Raw genomic sequence first — 20,594 nt, 5'->3', positions numbered from 1 at the left:
CCATTTCTAACAAACAAACAAAAAAGCTTTTTTCTTGATTGCCATAACTTAGGTCTGTCTCAGGAGTTGAAGTCCTTCATGAAAATGGTGATTTGTAACCGTTGAATGTCAAAGGTGAACACATGTGTATGTCGTTGTCGTGGCCGAGCGGTTAAGGCGATGGATTAGAAATCCATTGGGGTCTCCCCGCGTAGGTTCAAATCCTGCCGACAACGATAACATTATTGACTCAGAGTTGCGAAAAGTTAACCTGGAAAGAAGCACAAGTTCCTTAGACTATTTGATGAAACAAAACAGAGGGCAGACGTGTCTTTGATCACATGAACTTCTGCACAGATTGATCTCTGAAGACACAGCTTCTTCCTCTGACCCATTTCGAAGACTGACCATTTCTAACAAAAAAAAAAGCTTTTTCTTGATCGCCATAACTTAGGTCTGTCTCAGGAGTTGAAGTCCTTCATGAAAATGATGATTTGTAACCGTTGAATGTCAAAGATGAACATACATGTATGTCGTTGTCGTGGCCGAGAGGTTAAGGCGATGGATTAGAAATCCCTTGGTGTTTCCCCGTGTAGGATGGAGTCCTGCCGACAACGATAACATTATTGACTCAGGGTTGCGAAAAGTTAACCTGGAAAGAAGCACAAGTTCTTTGACCATTTGATTAAACAAAACAAATGCCAGATCACATGTTGATCACATGAACTCTTGCACAGATTGATCTCTGAAGACACAGCTCCTTCCTCTGACCCATTTTGAAAGATTGACCATTTCTAACAAACAAACAAAAAAGCTTTTTCTTGATCGCCATAACTTAGGTCTGTCTCAGGAGTTGAAGTCCTTCATGAAAATGATGATTTGTAACCGTTGAATGTCAAAGATGAACATACATGTATGTCGTTGTTGTGGCCGAGAGGTTAAAGCGATGGATTATTAATCCTTTGGGGTGTCCCTGCGTAGGTTCAAATCCTGCGGACAACAATAACATTATTGACTCAGGGTTGCGAAAAGTTAACCTGGAAAGAAGCACAAGTTCCTTGGACCATTTGATTAAACAAAACAGAGGGCAGACGTGTCTTTGATCACATGAACTCCTGCACAGATTGATCTCTGAAGACACAGTTCCTTCTTCTGACCCATTTTGAAAGATTGACCATTTCTAACAAACAAACAAAAAAGCTTTTTTCTTGATTGCCAATACTTAGGTCTGTCTCAGGAGTTGAATTCTTTCATGAAAATGATGATTTGTAACCGTTGAATGTCAAAGGTGAACACTAGTGTATGTCGTTGTCGTGGCCGAGCGGTTAAGGCGATGGATTAGAAAACCATTGGGGTCTCCGAGCGTAGGTTCAAATGCTGCCGACAACGATAACATTATTGACTCACGGTTGTGAAAAGTCAATGTCATCTCTGATCTTGTACGACATCACAAAGTTTATACAGGCCAGACATTTTCACTGCTTTTTCACAGTTGGTCAGGAGTTTATCTGAAGAAACACCTCCAGTTTTTGAAGCATATTTGAAAGTCACAGCAAACGGTTTTCACATCGCCTAAAAAACACTTAATTACTATATTAAATAGTCATTTTAACAAGCACTTAGAAACAACGCTTACTGTTTCCCTTCCTTAAAGCTATGGTAGGTAATCCTAAAGAGCTAGCAAGAGAGCTAGCAAGATTCGAAAGTGTCCACTCCTCTAAGCCCCACCCCCCCCTCCCCATTCCGTCAGTACTTCATCCAAAGCTGGTAGAACCGCATGCCACATGGAGCAGGGAGCCGATAGAGGGGGGCGTAGGCAGAAAGCAGAGGCATCTGATTGGTTTTTTGTAGGCGATCTCTATCTCTATGTGTCTATCTCTCAGGATAGACGGACCATTTCACCCAGTATTACAAAATGTGTTTCTGAACAGGATTACCAACCATGTCTTTAAGAACAGCTTCTTGAAAGCCACCCTTCCATGGAGCCCATCTCTGATGAGGCTCGGGCCAACAGCCGATGGATCAGCTGAAGGTCCAGATGCATCTCTCAGCTCCTGTGTCAGGTCTTTGCTGGATTTTTTCCTCTTTCTTCAGGACATCACTTTACACGTCCAGTACGCGTCCGCCCTGAAGGAGCACCAGGAGAACCTCGTGGAAATGAGGGACCTCATGAAATGTGACGACTGCAGGAAGGAATTCAAGAGCATGACGATGCTCAACGTGCACCAGAGGATTCACGAGCCGCTGTACTGAGTTCCATTCATCAGCCGCTTCAGTCAGATTGCCAAACACCTTATTGTCCTTTATGAAACACTTAGGTTGATCTGGTGATCAAGGCTTATTCACCATTACATTATTTAGGATGTTCCATGTGCGCTTCATATTATTTTGATTTATTTGTAACATTTTATCATAATGTTGCTTCTTTGCTTGCCTCAACATGTTGGTCAGCCTGTTTTTGTACATCTCAGCGTTTTTCAGCAACCTCTGTTCTAGTTTTGATGAAGTCTCCATAAAGTTTATTTTTCTTCTTACATGTATTTTTTAATCCCTTTGTTATCCGAGGTTTCTCAGCATAACTATGCTTATGTGAACATAAACCTGTTGGACAGTGTTTATCATAGAGAGATAAATAACAGTTGAAGAATGAATTGTCTGCAGTGTTTACTTCATCTGTATGAAACTCATTCCACTCTTGTTTTAAAGCTCATTTCTGAAGCATTAATTGCTTTAACAGTCCTTACCCTTTCATATCTACGCTTTTCTGTTTTCTTCCTCTGTAGCTGATCATTAAATGTTGCAAATACAGCTAAATGATCACTTACATCACTTATTACCAAACCACTATTTATACCAGTGTCCAAGGAATGTGTAAAAATGTTGTCAGTTAATGTTGCACTATCTGTGGCTCCTCTGCTCGGCTTTGTGATCAGTGGATACAAGCCTCTACCGTATAACGCTGCCAAGAAATCACAAGTTTGTTTAGGAGTATGTACCTTTAAGAGGTCAGTGTTGAAATCACCACAGATCACAAGTGTTTTATTATCTGCTATAATTGTCTGTTTCAACGCTTCAGTCTTGTGCCTCTTGTTTAAAACTTAATAATAATTGCAGGCTTGGATTTGTTATCCTTTCATGCAAAAGTGCAGCAAGCTGATATCTGTTGATTTTCAAGATGAATGTTCTTACTTGCCTTGAAGTGAACCACTTGTTCATTTACATCCTCCACTCAACCTGATAGCCATTAAATACTGTGTCTTCTGAGCTGGTTTGGTGGTTCAACAACAAAACAAATGTAATGAAGTTTTAAAACTGCAGCGAAAGAGATGGAATAAATGGAGATCTGACACATTACGAACTACAGGACAGTTAGGATTATCTGTTGTTTGCATGGAGATAAAACAGGTTTTAAAGGTGTTGCAGCTAACATTCAGAAACACTTGGTGTAACTCCAGAGCACCAGAGCCTCGGACCAAAAGAGAAACTAATATAAACTTATTTACCTGAAGAACTTCAGCAGCTCATAAGGCCCTTTATCTGGAGGCTCTGGTCTTATCTGGCTCTTTGCTAGAGGCCTTTTAGGCCAGAGGATGTGAGCTCTTAGGATTACCATGAGCTGGATGAGTGAGAATCTTCATCAACATGCTGTGTGTGCTGATGCTAACTGTAAAGATGTGACGCTCAGACAGGAGAGCTGCTTGTTGTATGAGGACACAGTGTGTGTCTTATATGGAGGTGGAAGCCTGGCTCAAATATAGAAATCATTTCTTTGTATGTTACTGATTTAAATGTGTCCTCTCAGTGGCTGTGAAGTACTGTCAGTAATACTGAGCGGGACTCTGCATTGATGGAGATGTGTCTCCCTCTGGTGGCGAATAGAGGAACTGCATGATGTCAGTTTGATGAAGCGTTCAACTAAAGAGGAAGTGAAAGTCTTCCAGTGGTTCCTGCAGAATCCTGACTTACTGGATGGTTTCCTGCCATGAAAAAGCTCCGTCTGCAGAAGACGAGCGGAACGGAGCCAGCGGGCCTGATGCTGCAGATGTGCTGAACACCACAGATGCAATGGTTGGGACAAAGATGGTTGGAGAGAAGACACAGAGGAGTGAAGGCCAGCTGTAGAGAGAAAAGCACCTCCAGGTCTGCTGTCTGATGCTGATATCAGTGAAAATGGGCTTCTTCTTCTCCTGTCTGATGATGTGCTCAGTAATTTCAGTGATACATCCCTCAGGTTCAGGCTTGGTTGGTCTGGTGAACACCTTTACTTTCTCTCACAGCCTGCTGTGTTTTTCACTGACTGATTCCATCTGAGTTATGAAGGCAAAACAGGAAACTATGAAAAGATGAGAAAAACATCTGGATTGGACTGATGTGTGTGTGTCCCGTTACTTTAGAAAGCCTGAATTTATAAAGGTTCCTATGGAGACCATAGCCACTTTCGGACAGACCGTTCTAAGAAAGTAGTTATCAGAACTACCCTCCACGAATTTCGTTCTGATAACTATCCTTCCCCAGCGGAACTGTTTCAGTCTGCATTCGCACATGAGTCGGGACCTGATAGGGACTGATGCGCCGCGCGCAGCCGTCTGCTTCAGTGACGTGTTAGCCGTTAGCCGTTTAGCGCCACATTCAAACACAAAACAAAACGGTAAAAGTAAGGAGAGTAGAAAAAACACCACCAAGAAGGTAATATGGAGAGCTAGGAGGCCACTGTGTTTATGGTCTGCATGATGGTGATATTAATCATGGACAATCACATTAGGCGTCTAATATCGAGGCTGGAAGAGCTCACAGAGAGAGTCAGGAGATACTTTTTTATTTCATGAAGGAAGAAAGGAGAGCAGAGCGCTGCTGACAAATGAGACCAGTGTAAGTTTAACTTATTAAACACCCGCCGGTTGTGTCTGTGTCATATGAGGAGACATTTCAGCCGTGATAGAATTACATGGGGCGTAGCTACCGACCACCACACACCTCCCTTAGATTAGTTCTATAGAACTATGAAAAGACCCGACCTCGGAGAAGGAGCTAAATAGTTATAGGAACTAAGGGAGAAAGCCCCGAGTTCCTGTATGTCCGAACACGGGAGAAAACGGCCCTGCGGATTAAAAGGTTATTAGAACTGCCAAAGGTTCCTACAGTCCGAAAGAGGCTCATGTGTTCTGATAGTGTTGTATGAGTTTTATAAACTCTGAGGTGTCAAACAGAAGCTGTGAACATTACAAGTGTCGCTGCTGCCTCCAGAACCACTTCCGCTACACTGGCTTCAGGAGCCAGTAGGAACTCTGTCCGTCTCTGACGTCATAATTAATAACCAATGGGAGAGCAGCTGAGCGTTTGGAACAAGCCCCGCCCCCTCACTGTCTGCTTCTGCCGGGGTGAAGCACAGAGATAAATCCTCGTTCCCTCTGTTAAAGACACCTTTATGCCCACTGAATACAGTCTGAGGAGAACTCTGAAATGTTTCAGCTAACAGGAAAGTTGTCCACAAGAACAAACACAAGAGGCTTCATGTTTTTAAGTGTATACAGTAGAAAGTTTTCAGCCGTTTGGAGGGGCAGACAGGAGTCCAGCAGCTGAGGAGTGAACCCCAAAAAACTGATTCAACACGCCTAAAAAGACAACAAATAGAAACTCAAGTGTCCGCTACATGTGGGATGTTTCCTCTGCTGTACTGACACCTTCGCTCTCAGAGAAAAGCCCTCATTCCTCCTTTAGGCTCCCTGGACACCGCAGCTGTTGGTCTGTTTTCTCTGTGTGACTCTGGTGTTTATTAAACACTGTTTAACATGTTAGTTAAAACATCAAAGCCACACATTAAAGCAATACTATGTAACATTTCTACCTTAAAATAGCAGCTTGAAAAAAATTGTGCGGCTAGAATGAGTTTTAATATTACGATTGGCCTGTCTCCTATGCCCTTCGGGGGTCTCAGTTGGAAAAACTGCGCTATGTAACTTTGCTGGACCGGCCCGGGAGTACTTCGACTTGCTTTCTGGCACACCTACCGCAAAAACAAATAGACCCCTCTCACGCTCCCAGGTACATTTGATTACTCTTACCTTCTCGGTCGACATAGCTTGCACCTTCTGACTCCTCGCCGGTTCGTCAACAAACGTGAAACGTGAAAGTGAAAGGGTGTTGTATTTACGACAGTGTAACCGTACATTACCTCCAAGCCTGTAGGGGGAGCTCCATAATGGGCTTTTTGAGGAGTTACATTGTATTGCTTTAACGCGGACACTAAAAGATGGAGGCAGCGGTAGAACAACAGCAACAGGGTTCGGTAAAGTTTGACACATATTGACAGATTCGCACTTGCTGAATAAATACCTCCAAAATAAAGCGTCGTTCCAGATCAAATCACACCTCTCTCCATCAGATAAACATTTGAATCCAAAGAAGCTGTCCTTGGAGCAGGAAAATAACATTAGTCTCCATGTGCAGCCAGCTGCAACACCTGCTGCAGAAATATTCAATAACTCCGCTCTAACGAGTCTTAATGCCAATAAAATCACTGCAGACATCAACGGCCTCCTGTTGGTTCCACAAACACAGCTTGTGCTTCATTTGATGCGTGTGTGTGTGAGTATGTTGTTCTGAACAATTGACCAACATCTGTATTCCAGACTGTGGTGTCACCTCAGGAGACTCTGATATCCTGCTGCTTATACTACAACAGGTGTGTGCAGCAGGAACAGGGAAAGGATGGATGAGATCTTTATGATATGATGGAGGCTGGAGCTTCAACAAGAAGATGAGAAAAGTCTTTATATTTCCACATTTATTTTTTTCACGGAGTTTCTGCATCATGAAACTGACATCATGCAGTTTATATTTACACCACAAGAGGGCGAAATCACCATAAATGAAGAGTCCCCTTCCGTCACAGTTCCAGCAGATATTAGTTACATTAGAGCTGAACTGAACATGGATCAGTAACATTTATTCAGTCCTGATCATCAGTGTTTTTCCAGTTATGGTAACAAAGACAAACTGAACACATGTGGCACCATTAAAGATGATTTACAGCCCTTAAATGACCTCTCCGTCTCTTCTTTAAGTGATGAGTTCAACATGTTGAAGAGCTGTTTGAACCATCTCTGAACTCATTCATTCATTCATATCGTCTCACACTTTGATGGAAACGTGTCCCACAAAGAAAAGTGATCATTCATTTCTTTAGATCTAAAATAATCAGTGTTGATAATCTGAGGCTCTTTTGTACAAATCTAACATGTTTTTAATCCTATAAATGATGTGGTCATGTGACCGGCACTAAATCAGCTGTCTTCAGATCAGAGGTTATCGTTTTATTTGAATAAAATACTTTATAAAGAATCATTTCAGATGTAGAATATCTAAGTTACACAAAGAGCAGAGAGACCTCGATAAAATGACAAACTGACTTTTCAACAACATATCTTCTTCTTTTGTGGAGACTCAGAATGTGTCCAAAGTTTTGGTGGACTTTCTTTAAAGAGTGATACATCAGCTATATTCCTGAGGAGCCCTCTCCACATCTGCTGAATACAGAAAGTTTGGACGTGTTTGTGGCTGCTGCTGCTGTCCCAGCCATGATGTGTCCACTCTGTGTGTTGTGTTCAGAAAGAAGCATGCACATGCACATGCACATGCACATGCACATGCACATGCACATGCACATGCACATGCACATGCACATGCACATGCACATGCACATGCACATGCACATGCACATGCTAAAACAAGGGCACAGATAGAAATGACCTTTGGCCAAATTAAATACAGGTTCATTGCTTAAACTTCTCAGGCACCATGGCTGACTTCTGACTGAGCCATCTTAAATTAATAGTATACTTCATATTTTATACATTTTGTCTTGTGGACAACTTTTCAGGCTGAAGTCTTTTCTTCGTTGAGTCCCTGCAGGTTCTAGTGCCTGAAAGGACTCAGTTTTTCCTGACACAGTGAGGGACCTATACAGGGACACATATTTCCTTTGATCCTTATTGTTGTGACCTTTGAGTTAGAACTTCTTTTCATAATTTAGCATTGACACAGTAGCAGTTTAAGTCAGAGCAAGTGTAAGAAGGCTAAATGGACAGAGATGATTTATAACTTTCCACACGTTTAGGTCATGGCACCCCACTGTGAATATAAATGTAAAAAACACATTTCTAACACGTTGCATGAACCGCACAATAATGACAAGTTTGAGTTCAAGTTGTGTTGAATTGTTTAATTATTATTACATGTTTCTCAAGCTGTGGAGAGAAAACAGAATTAAATACAGTTCACAACATGAAATTCTCCTTTATCTGAATTTATACTAACATCCCTCTCCAGTTTCATAATCTCTAGCTTGATCTTTTTTATTTTCAGTTTCTTGTATTCCATATCTAGTTTGCTGCTCTCTTTATTGGACAAACACATTTCTTCAAAGGCTACTTACCACTCTGAAATATTTTCCTGTACTTTACCTTCACCTGCTGCCAGGTACGCTTTTGGCTGTTAAGATTGCTCCTGTTGAGATGTAAAAGTGAAAAATTAATATCTGGGTCACACACACAGGATAATATGGTCACAAAGTATGATGATGCATGTCGATTATTGGGTTATTAATAAAGTGAGCAGGGCCAGTATATGTGTGCTGTACATCTCATACAGAGACAATTCAGCATGCTTTATGTAAACAAATTATAACACCAAGAGGAGAGCATAAATACATGAGGACAGTGAAATAAATGTCTAACAATTGACAATGGTATGAAACTTTCAGAACTTATTTAGTCTGTCTGCAGGTGTTAGCCATGCCGTTTCTTCGCTTTATTGATCACAGCTGTATTACCATTTCTGGTGATGAACTTTTAAAATCCTCATACAGCTCCATAAGCATTATTTGTTCAGCTGCCGAAAAAATAAAAGCTCTTGTCTCGCTCTCCTTTTCTACCATCTCTGTTTTTCCACCATCCACTCGTCAGGGCTTCTTACGTTCCTCGTACACTCGCACTTAGCTAGGCTATGTAAGCCTCGCTTGGATTAGCCTCACTGAGATGCAGCTGAGCTGGCTTCATGGAACGACTTGAGGCTTAATTGGAAGATGGTGTCAGTTAAAGCGACGCTTTCCGGCTACAGCCTGGCTTTCTTTAGCTACTTTCTAGGAATACCCCCCTTGAGTGCCTATGAAAGGTGCCTATAAATAAAATGTATTATTATTATTATTAATTCTAATGTGCGATGAGGCAGTTCTCCAGCAACATTAAGCTCTTTTCCGCCAGTACTTACTCACAACCACCTCAATGTGGGTGGGGTCGTTATAGCAAGGAGGTCCAAAAGTCCTGTGATGTCAGTCTTATGTGACACAAACATGACACAACAATTTAGGACATCGAGGTAAAGGTTTACCTGCTGCTTGGTCTATGTCTTTGCGTCTAGCAATCCACCTCGTTGACGATCACAGAATACATCAAATCCAACTGTTGCTGTTGCCGGTTCTTGTTAAGGAGTGGCTTTCATGACTCATCCAGTGACATCAATCCCTGGCCAATCAGTGGCCTGCAGTCTGTAGATGTCACATTTTCGGCTCAACTCAACTCGACCCCGACCGAGTAGGTGCTAAAAATGTACCACCTGGTGCCAGGTGGTGTTACCTCATGGAAAACCCTAAAAGCTGAGTGGGATCCAGTCGAGTGGAGTAGGTAGAGGTTGAAAAGGAGGAATGTGTTCTGATGTCATTCTAAATCTCTGAAAGTTGACTTAGGCTTGTATTATCTCGTCTTTTTTTTTCTTAAGGCATATTTTATAACATGCGATTAGCCCGGCTAGCTCAGTCGGTAGAGCATGAGACTCTTAATCTCAGGGTTGTGGGTTCGAGCCCCACGTTGGGCGTAGCAGTTTTAATAATCAACAGATGTTTGATCCAGCCCTTAAAGTCAAAGTTCAGCTCTGTTACCACCATCACAGCGTCCTCAGTGGTGCCTCTTTGAATGATCACAAACCTCCTGAAATGCACAATATGAATCAAAAAAATTCAAACTTGCGCAAGAGCCTTATGTTTACCTTTCTTTGGGCTTACGCCATTTCTGTATTTCCTTTTTGCTCAAGTATGATCATTCACTTTAAAACAAAATAAGAAAAATCTGAATAACGACCCATGGCCTCTGGCCCTCTCTTGCCTTCATTACTCATCCAGTGACATCACTCCCTGGCCAATCAGTGGCCTGCAGTCTGTAGACGTCACATTTTCGGCTTGACTCAACTCGAATCCCTGCCGTGTAGGTGCTAAAAATGTACCTGCTACCAGCTGTTACTCCCTCATGGAAAACCCTAAAACCTGAGTCGAATATAGTCAAGTGGAGTAGCGTTTTGAATTTTGGTTCACGTTTGTCGTATTTTACACAGTCAGGGAAGTAATGGTGTCAGGATGGCCGAGCGGTCTAAGGCGCCAGACTCAAGGCTTCATTCCTTCCTTAGCACAGGGACTTCTGGTCTCCCAAAGGAGATGTGGGTTCAAATCCCACTCCTGACATTAATTTCATGCTTAAATCTTACTTGCATATTAGAAGACCATGAAGAAAGCCATGTCAGGCCATGGTGAAAAAGGGCATTTATCTCTGAAGACGGGCCTTCAGTTCCTCGCATTAACATACACAATTCTGATGTGCGATGAGGCAGTTCTCCTGCAACATTAAGCTCTTTTCCACTAGTACTTACTCACAACCACCTCAATGTGGGTGGGATCGTTATAGCAAGGAGGTCCAAAAGTCCTGTGATGTCAGTCTTATGTGACACAAACATGACACAACAATTTAGGACATCGAGGCAAAGGTTTACCTGCTGCTTGGTCTATGTCTTTGCGTCTAGCAATCCACCTCGTTGACGATCACAGAATACATCAAATCCAACTGTTGCTGTTGCCGGTTCTTGTTAAGGAGTGGCTTTCATGAATCATCCAGTGACATCACTCCCTGGCCAATCAGTGGCCTGCAGTCTGTAGATGTCACATTTTGGGCTCAACTCAACTCGACCCCGACCGAGTAGGTGCTAAAACTGTACCACCTGGTGCCAGGTGGTATTACCTCATGGAAAACCCTAACAGCTGAGTGGGATCCAGTCGAGTGGAGTAGGTAGAGGTTGAAAAGGAGGAATGTGTTCTGATGTCATTCTAAATCTCTGAAAGTTGACTTAGGCTTGTTTTATCTCGTCTTTTTTTTCAGAAGGCATGTTTTATAACATGCGATTAGCCCGGCTAGCTCAGTCGGTAGAGCATGAGACTCTTAATCTCAGGGTCATGGGTTCGAGCCCCATGTTGGGCGTAGCAGTTTTAATAATCAACAGATGTTTGATCCAGCCCTTAAAGTCAAAGTTCAGCTCTGTTACCACCATCACAGCGTCCTCAGTGGTGCCTCTTTGAATGATCACAAACCTCCTGAAATGCACAATATGAATCAAAAACATTCAAACTTGCGCAAGAGCATTATGTTTACCTTTCTTTGGGCTTACGTCATTTCTGTATTCCCTTTTTGCTCAAGTATGATCATTCACTTTAAAACAAAATAAGAAAAATCTGAATAATGACCTATGGCCTCTGGCCCTCTCTTGCCTTCATTACTCATCCAGTGACATCACTCCCTGGCCAATCAGTGGCCTGCAGTCTGTAGACGTCACATTTTCGGCTCGACTCAACTCGAATCCCTGCCTTGTATGTGCTAAAAATGTACCTGCTACCAGCTGTTACTCCCTCATGAAAAACCCTAAAATCTGAGTCGAATATAGTCAAGTGGAGTAGCGTTTTGCATTTTGGTTCACGTTCCTGGTATTTTACAGTCACGGAAGTAATGGTGTCAGGATGGCCGAGCGGTCTAAGGCGCTAGACTCAAGGCTTCATTCCTTCCTTAGCACAGGGACTTCTGGTCTCCCAAAGGAGACGTGGGTTCAAATCCCACTCCTGAAATTAATTTCATGCTTAAATCTTACTTGCATATTAGAACACCATGAAGAAAGCCGTGTCAGGCCATGGTGAAAAAGGTTATTTATCTCTGAAGACGGGCCTTCAGTTCCTCCCATTAACATACACAATTCTGATGTGCGATGAGGCAGTTCTCCTGCAACATTAAGCTCTTTTCCACCAGTACTTACTCACAACCACCTCAATGTGGGTGGGGTCGTTATAGCAAGGAGGTCCAAAAGTCCTGTGATGTCAGTCTTATGTGACACAAACATGACACAACAATTTAGGACATCGAGGCAAAGGTTTATCTGCTGCTTGGTCTATGTCTTTGCGTCTAGCAATCCACCTCGTTGACGATCACAGAATACATCAAATCCAACTGTTGCTGTTGCCGGTTCTTGTTAAGGAGTGGCTTTCATGACTCATCCAGTGACATCACTCCCTGGCCAATCAGTGGCCTGCAGTCTGTAGATGTCACATTTTCGGCTCAACTCAACTCGACCCCGACCGAGTAGGTGCTAAAAATGTACCACCTGGTGCCAGGTGGTATTACCTCATGGAAAACCCTAACAGCTGAGTGGGATCCAGTCGATTGACTGAAAAGGGAGGAATGTGTTCTGATGTCATTCTAAATCTCAGAAAGTTGACTTAGGCTTGTTTTATCTCTTCTTTTTTATCGGAAGTCATATTTTATAACATGCGATTAGCCCGGCTAGCTCAGTCGGTAGAGCATGAGACTCTTAATCTTAATCTTAAAAGCCACAGGTTCCTCTCTCAGTGACAGTCAGCCAGACTCCACCTGATCTGTACAAAGAAGAGAAGCAAACAGTCGAAGTGATCTACTTTTTTTGTACTTTACGTTCAACAGACACTGAGAGTGGGGGTATTTCTACATGCATTCACTTCTTTTATATTTCATTTAGCAGACGCTTTTACAAATTAGGATTATTAGGATATGATGACAGACAGTCATCATTAAAAAAAATAAACGTGCACAATCGGCCTCCTATAATTCAATTCAATTTCAATTCAATTCAATTCAATTCAATTCATTTTTATTTATATAGCGCCAAATACAACAAATGTCATCTCAAGGCACTGAGATAGTAAGTCCAATTCAAGCCAATTGGAATTCAATTAATTAATAATAATCATAATTCATAAAATAATCCAATGCGTTCATATAGAGCCAATAATGCAATCTATGCGGTTTCGAAGTATGGAATCGAGTGTAGGAGCGAGTGAAATTAAAGAATTCCCGATTTCCATGTCTTTTTTTAAAATTTAAAGAAAAAAAAATGTAATTTTAAAACATTTTTTTTATTTTTTTCATTTTCCCGGTTTGGAATGTCTCGCGGACCGGTACTGATTTAAGAGATCAGTATTTAACAACTTTGTTGCACAAAGGCTGGGTGACCTCTCGCGGCCCAGTTTCCCTTTTTAAATTAACATTCCAATCATTCGTATTGAATGTTGACCCCGTGGTTGAACATCAAACATTTAGATGCAAACCTTGAAGACGTAGAACGTTTCAAACTGGATGTTTCAGCTGTTGTCTCGAAGCAAATTCATCAACAGTTTCAAGTTCTCGGCCCGACTGATGTACTTAGAAGGTTTTGGATCAACATCAAATGAATCCCTGGAGTCAAAAGAACCACCACTTTTATTATGGGTTGTCCAACAGATAATGGTGAGAATATAGAGGGGGATGGCCACTATATAACGCTGTTTTCACATAGTTGTTAGCTGCTCACTGGTGTGAACTGTGAACCTGAACGAGTGTGTACAAGTAAAGCAGATTTTCAGCTTCCCACATGAGAAGCCTGGACAGAAATGTTTGTTTTGATTTAAAAACCTCTTTACTCCATGACCCTTTCTCTTAGTGCAGAATTAGAACCCCAGAATGTTCTAATTTATTCGCTGAGCCCCCTGTGACATCACACAGAACCCCCCTTAATGTCCAGAATACGGAACCCGTGGCAGTCGGATCCTTACCAGACCGGTGCAGAGTAACACCTGTTTCAGTAGTTTGTGAAAGCCTTTAACTAACTTCAACACTGTTGATATACAGCTTGCAGACAGCCATTGCATCTCTCAGTGTTGAATGAAGATGATGCCCTTCAGTGATGATGACATAACGTGAGTACAACCAACTGCTCGATGCTGTAAATTGTCTCTTTGGGTCTTAAAATTCTTTTGGGTCTATCATAAAGGAACATAAACTCGAGAGTGATATTACAGTTCTTAAATGGTGCGCCTATGACTCAGAGTTTACACCTAACAAGTTGGACTCTAGATTCAAAGATTGGATAGCTAAGGGTATAACAGCCTTATGCAGGGTAATGAAAGATGGAAAAATGCTCAGTTTTGAAACGCTTAAAAGGACACATTTAGTCGAAAAACAAGACTTCTATGGATATCTGCAGCTGCGGCACTAAGTTCATACGAAGATGAAAAATGTAACAAAGACTGGCACATGTTTGATTGAACTGTTTACAAAAGCCTATAATTCAGAAACTATTGATAGAACTGTTTCCTGCTTACATAAGAGTCTGTCGAATTTGAAATCACATTCAACTTCATATATTAAAACAAAATGGGAGAAGGAAGAAGGAATAATTATATCTGAAAAAGAATGGACAACAATATGGAGGTATCAATGGATGTGTACCAGCTCACAGAAGTGGAGGGAGTTTGGCTGGAAAAGCCTGATTAGGTGCTTTATTACACCCTCCCAGAAATCTCACTATGACAATAACTCCTCAGTCTGCTGGAGGAAGTGTGGAAATCAAAATGCAAACCATTATCACATTTTCTGGGACCGCCCGCTCATGAAGGACTATTGGAAAAAGATACACAACGCCCTACAGGACATCTTCAAATGTGAAATACCCCTCGACATTAAGACTATGTTTTTCAGACACATACCTGAGGGATGGCTGAAAGGAGATAAGCACCTCATAAATATCCTGCTAATGGCTTGCAAAAAGAATATCACCAGGAAATGGCATCACAAGAGAGCCCAACTGTCAACATCTGGATGGACATCACAATGGACACATATAAAATGGAGAGAATAACAGCATTTGTTCATTTTAAACTGGAGAAATTCACCTCATACTGGGAAAACTGGGTCAACTATGTCACGCCCCATAGGCCTGATTTTATTTTTACAGATCAATAACTATGCCATATAAAAAGGATCACTCCCCACTTTGTACACATTCTTGTGTGTTTTTGTTGTTGTTTGGTTCTTTTTTTTTTTGTTATCGTTTAGACATAAAATAAAAATATCACTTTGGCATTTAGGACAGACAAGAGATGTAAGATGTATGCACATGTACCGGATGTGAATGTTTGTTTCTGAATGTCAATAAAAAAAGAATCATTCTTTTGGGTGGGCATTGATGACAGATAAGCCACAGAAATGTATCACTGCAGTAATGGACAACTGTCGGCCCGGTTAAAGTACATTACAATAATTTGTCTGAAATCACTAAATTCTTGACATTTACCATTTATCATTATCTAAAATGTTCTATTGTCTTTCTGTTTCCAGCTGTTAGTCTGGGTCTTGAGGTCCGTCAGTCTCCCTCTGATCTCATCAGAAATCCTGGTGCCAAAATGCAGATTTTCTGCAGCCACAGTAAAAGTGACTACAGAGTGATGCTCTGCTACCAGCAGTCACCTGGAGACACAGCTATGAAACTCATTGGATATTTGAACTACAAAGCTGTCACAATGGAAGGCAAATATAAAGATGGTTTCAGTCTCGCTGGAGATTTGGGTGGAGACGCAGCAAAGAATGGATCTGTGCACATCCCAGATGCAGGAGTGAATTCCAGTGCAGTTTACTACTGTGCAGCACCAGAAGCACAATGACACAAATCCCCTCTGAACTCTACAAAAACTGCACACCAGTTTTTTTCTGCAGGCTCCCAAAGCAGCTGCTATGTGGTTGCCTTTCAGTTTGATGCATTCGCAGCACACTTCTGTAACTCTGTTTCTGTACACTTTAACTTGGTGTCTCACTTTAGCACGATTTATACATCCAGGAAGGCGATCTACAGCAGCAAGAATATGTGAAGCCACTCCCTCCTTCCACTTCATCAGTTACAGTGATGGTGTTTCTTCATCCTCTTCATTCCTCTTTAAACCTCACTCATCTCATTTCAGCCTTAACACAAGTATAGATGCTTAGACTTTTCTGACTTTATAAACATCTGCAAAACTCTGTGAAACATAGTTTTATAAGGTTTATTTTTCAAGGCTTTTAAACAAATCATCTGTGCTGCACCAGATGCACAATGACACAAATCCCCTCTGAACTCTACAAAAACTGAACACGACTTATCAACTTCAGTGGTTTTGACTGAAAATGAAAAAAACTGCTCTGGGACACCTGCTGAAGATCTCACTACACAAGGCAGCACTTTGGGTTTTAAAAAAGTGTAATGAGCCTTTTTCATGTTTTCTGAAAAAGCAAAAGTTTAAGAATGCAGGTAAATGATGGATAACTGCAGCAACAATGGGAGCCATCAGTCTGCTTTACAGCCACAGGAAGCCATTCCTCTCTTGACATCACATCGGTTGGCTCATAAAATCCCTCTCAGTTCAGTTAAAAGGAGAAACCCTGTCATGATTTCACTCCTGTGTTTCATTGCTGACGTCAGAGTGACTGCACTCATGTCAGACTTCTACAGGATCATCATATTTCTTATTTATCATTTCCTCACAGGTAGCGATTGTTTCATTGTGAATTAAGATGTCTTCTACACCAACGGTGAGTCATTCACAAACTTAACTTCACGGTGAAGAAAACTGGTGAATGTGCAGACAGTGAAACAAACAAAATAGACAAAAAGCTCAGAAGTTCTGTGACAAACCCCAAATAGTATATCTATATCTGTAGTATATCAGATAGTATATCTATATCTGTAGTATATCAGATAGTATATCTATATCTGTGGTATATCGGATAGTATATCTATATCTGTAGTATATCAGATAGTACATCTATATCTGTAGTATATCAGATAGTATATCTATATCTGTAGTATATCAGATAGTACATCTATATCTGTAGTATATCAGATAGTATAGCTGCCTCTGTCTTTAAAGCACCATCAGCTCCGTCAACATGTCCAAAGACACTGACGAACTCCTGTACCGACCACACACAAACCCGCCTCCGTTTAACGTGTTTGAATATTTGTTAAGGACAGAAAAATGTTCATTCCAATATTTCAAAGTGTTACAAGTGTGCACGTCAATATCAGAACGGATCACATGGTGGAACTTCTCCATCAGCTGATTCTTTGATCAACTAAGCCACAGCGCCACATGGCTCATAAAACTGATGAACGAATGAAGAGCAGAAACTGGCTCCACCTCAGGAAGTGTTTTTTGTGATTCTGTACCTCAAGAATAGTTAAAGCCATGAGTAGAAGTGCCTCCAATTGGTTCAAAACTTCATCATATTTTCCAGATATTGTTGGGTTTTCAACTCAGACCCTGCTGTTCATGAGGAAGTCACTTTCACCAGTTACAGCCAGATCTCATGAAGCGGTGTACTTATTACACGCCAAGTCATTTACTGTGTTTTTACAAGGCTTATTTATGCTTTTGCGTATTATTTTCCGCTACATATTTCAAGGAAATGACGTCCTGCCCTCAGCTTTTACTCTAACTCTGACTATTTCACGGTTTGTACGTTCATTTTGATGTTACGTAGTGTGACAGGAGGAGAACCTCCACCGTACCGTACCCTAACCATTTGACTTGTTATGTGAACGGAGGAAAATTACACTCGGAAAGCATTAAAGAGGCATAAATGAGACTTTAAAAGCTGTGTGCTGTTTATACGCACATTCATTAAGTGGTCCAGTGAAAATAATTTAGTAGAAAGCTGATAATCAGCTGTTTTATATGCTAAGTCATAGCTTGCGCTGAAGGTCCACGGGTACTGTTGGGATTTGAACCCAGGATCTCCTGTTTACAAGACAGGCACTTTGACCAACTAAGCCACAGCGCCACATGGTTCATAAAACTGATGAAAGAATAAAGAGCAGGAACTGAAACCCAGTTCGGAAGTCTGGAAGTTTTGGAAGTCCTGAGGATTCGCAGCTGGATTCGCAGAAAGCCTGGCTTTTCTCGATAGTTCTGGCTAATCTAAGAGAGAGTTCTGCTCCACCAACGTGGCTCTTTTCTTTCAGTTGCTCTTTCCAGCTCTCTACCTCTTTCAGAACTGACTGATATTCACTTTCTCCTGCTGCTGCTTTCAGAGTTTCACACAATCCTGCAGTGACTCGGTTGCACTGCTTGAGCTCCTGCTCACACTTTTGACGGAGATGCCGCTCACACATCAAACAGTTTTCACCTTCTTTAGTTTTTCCTCAGTCATGGAGCAGCCGCTCTCTGCTGCCACTCTTCTGTCTTTTTCTCCTGTCAGAAAGAAATGTTTCTTCAGCAGCTTTGTCCTGAGAATATCCATCCCATGCTATAAATAGCTGATCTTTTCATTCTTCTGTCGGTAAGAGTTCTCTCATTTCTCTGATCCATAATCTCCGTCGGCAGCATAGGTGTAGAGGGAATCCCCTCGGCTTCGCATTTTTCGTTTTCACATTGGAAACGGAAAATGCGAAGCCGATGATATGTCCTTCTACAAATCCCGTAGTTTTAAAATGGCGGAGCAACATGGAGACATTCATTGGGGTGTAACACTCATATGTACATTCGTATGCTGAATATAAAGAATATAAGAACATTGCACTTTTGTGATGGAGGTAATTAATAACGATTGAGGTAATACTTGTGAATGATAAGACTCAAATTTGTTAATAGACAACGTGAAATATTACACATTATGGCTTTAAGTACTTTAAAAAAAAAAAAATTTTTAAGATAGCAAGTAAGCGTTGTCTCTAAGCGCTTGTTAAAATGACTATTTAAGATAGTAATTAAGTGTTTTTAGGCGATGTGAAAACCGTTTGCTGTGACTTTCAAATCTGCTTCAGAAACTGGACGTGTTTCTTCAGATAAACTCCTGACCAGATGTGAAAAAGCAGTGAAAATGTCTGGCCTGTAGAAACTTTGTGATGTCAAACAACATCAGAGATGACATGGATTGTGATGTCACTACAGTGATGACATCACAGCTTTGTGAAGGCTTCTGTTCTGTCTCTTCTGGTCTGTGGTTCCAACCACAGATTCTGGATGGAAGTGAAGTCCGGATTCCAGAATGTTGATTTGTGTTCTCTGTTAATCTCTGGACGACTTCAGCTGATTACTTCCTGTCACTGTCACGTTGGAAGGTCCACTTCTGCCAGTTTTTCAGCAGCCAGTATCATGTTTTCCACCAGCAGTGTTTTCCAAGACAGAATAATGTCAGTTATTTTTTAAAATCTGACAGGTAACCAGGGAAGGAAGGACAAGAGGCAGGGAGGTGGGCAGCCACTGTGTGGCCTGGTGTGGGAATAATCACCTCAGCTGCTGATTGTAGGAGGAGCACCAATAAGCCAAACAGCATCTCCATCCCAGCCGAGGAAGCCGGACTACCCAGAGAGAACCCACGCATACACGGGGAGAACATGCAAACTCCACACAGAAAGGCCCCGGCTGGGTGTTGAACCTGGAACCTTCTTGCTGTGAGGCGACGGTGCTAACCACCACACCACCGTGCAACCCCATCCATCAACTCCTTATTTTTATTTATTTATTTTTGTTACAATACTAAACATGATGTGATAGTGTGATAGTGCCGAACCGGACCGGGGGACAGAGAGAGAAGGAGAGCGAAGAAGGGAAATAAAAGAACAGAAATATAAAGAGACAAACATAGAAAACAATTAAAAATCAGAAAACCAGCTGCTACACCTGTAAAAACAAAACTGAAGACAATCCAATAACTTTGTGGGGAATCCAGCCTTAGAGGCACCAGGAGCACCTGTAAGCAGACAAGCAGAGAACAAACAAACAAAAAAGCACAAGCAGCAGCAATCACATGGCAACCTTCCATCAAGGAATCCTGTTCCTCCGCTTGACAGGCGGATTCTAACCTTTGACCATTGAAGAAGATACAGAATGTGTTGCTTTTCTGTCGTGCGAATTCTGAGAATACAAGCTGTAAGAGTATCACTGAAAAATTGACAAAAAAAATCACGTCCTTAAAATCCTTCCATTGTCTAGCATTTGCATGACTGAGAGCGTAAATTGACTGTGGAAGGGGTTCCATGGTGTAAAGGTCAGCACTCTGGACTCTGAATCCAGTGATCCGAGTTCAAATCTCGGTGGAACCTCCAGGTGTGTGCTGTCATGGTTGTGTTCTGGAAAGAAGATGAGATAAGTAGGCTAGTCAGTTGCGAAAGGACACCAGAGTGCACGATTCCAGCTGAGAGGATCTGTGGTATGTGACGTAACACCTCTGTGTTGCTTATTCAATTTTTTTTGGTTTCTTCTTGCATATTCATTTACGATGCTTCCATTTATCCATGCTCGAAACTGGGCGGAAACATTACTTGCTCCTCCTTTATTTATTTCATCCTTGTTTGAAGATGTATGACTGCACGTTAATGATAGCAACATCAACATATTCATAATTATGGATAGGAGGGGAGCCTCATCTGCTATTCTTGACATGTAAAGTCAATCATTGCAGGTTTTCAAAAGATTTTCTGATGCTATG

The 20,594-nt window shown here is 41.6% G+C and overlaps 7 non-coding genes across 7 annotated transcripts; 6 read left to right on the top strand and 1 right to left on the bottom strand.

The window, feature by feature from the left end:
- The first annotated feature begins 133 nt into the window (after positions 1-133).
- On the top strand, positions 134-215 carry trnas-aga (transfer RNA serine (anticodon AGA)). The gene has a single exon. It is a non-coding gene; the product is annotated as a tRNA-Ser (tRNA).
- A 9,561-nt stretch (positions 216-9,776) lies between these two features.
- On the top strand, positions 9,777-9,849 carry trnak-cuu (transfer RNA lysine (anticodon CUU)). The gene has a single exon. It is a non-coding gene; the product is annotated as a tRNA-Lys (tRNA).
- Positions 9,850-10,378: 529 nt separating this feature from the next.
- On the top strand, positions 10,379-10,489 carry trnal-caa (transfer RNA leucine (anticodon CAA)). Its single transcript has 2 exons — positions 10,379-10,416; positions 10,444-10,489. It is a non-coding gene; the product is annotated as a tRNA-Leu (tRNA).
- Positions 10,490-11,203: 714 nt separating this feature from the next.
- trnak-cuu (transfer RNA lysine (anticodon CUU)) lies at positions 11,204-11,276 on the top strand. Its single transcript has one exon. It is a non-coding gene; the product is annotated as a tRNA-Lys (tRNA).
- Positions 11,277-11,803: 527 nt separating this feature from the next.
- On the top strand, positions 11,804-11,914 carry trnal-caa (transfer RNA leucine (anticodon CAA)). The gene is made up of 2 exons: positions 11,804-11,841; positions 11,869-11,914. It is a non-coding gene; the product is annotated as a tRNA-Leu (tRNA).
- A 5,957-nt stretch (positions 11,915-17,871) lies between these two features.
- On the bottom strand, positions 17,872-17,945 carry trnat-ugu (transfer RNA threonine (anticodon UGU)). The gene has a single exon. It is a non-coding gene; the product is annotated as a tRNA-Thr (tRNA).
- Positions 17,946-20,136: 2,191 nt separating this feature from the next.
- trnaq-cug (transfer RNA glutamine (anticodon CUG)) lies at positions 20,137-20,208 on the top strand. The gene has a single exon. It is a non-coding gene; the product is annotated as a tRNA-Gln (tRNA).
- Positions 20,209-20,594: the final 386 nt, after the last annotated feature.

The sequence above is a fragment of the Odontesthes bonariensis genome, chromosome 11 (genome assembly GCF_027942865.1).
Source record: "Odontesthes bonariensis isolate fOdoBon6 chromosome 11, fOdoBon6.hap1, whole genome shotgun sequence".
Classification (NCBI taxonomy): Eukaryota; Metazoa; Chordata; class Actinopteri; order Atheriniformes; family Atherinopsidae; genus Odontesthes; species Odontesthes bonariensis.
This window is presented reverse-complemented; position numbering and strand designations above follow the sequence as displayed.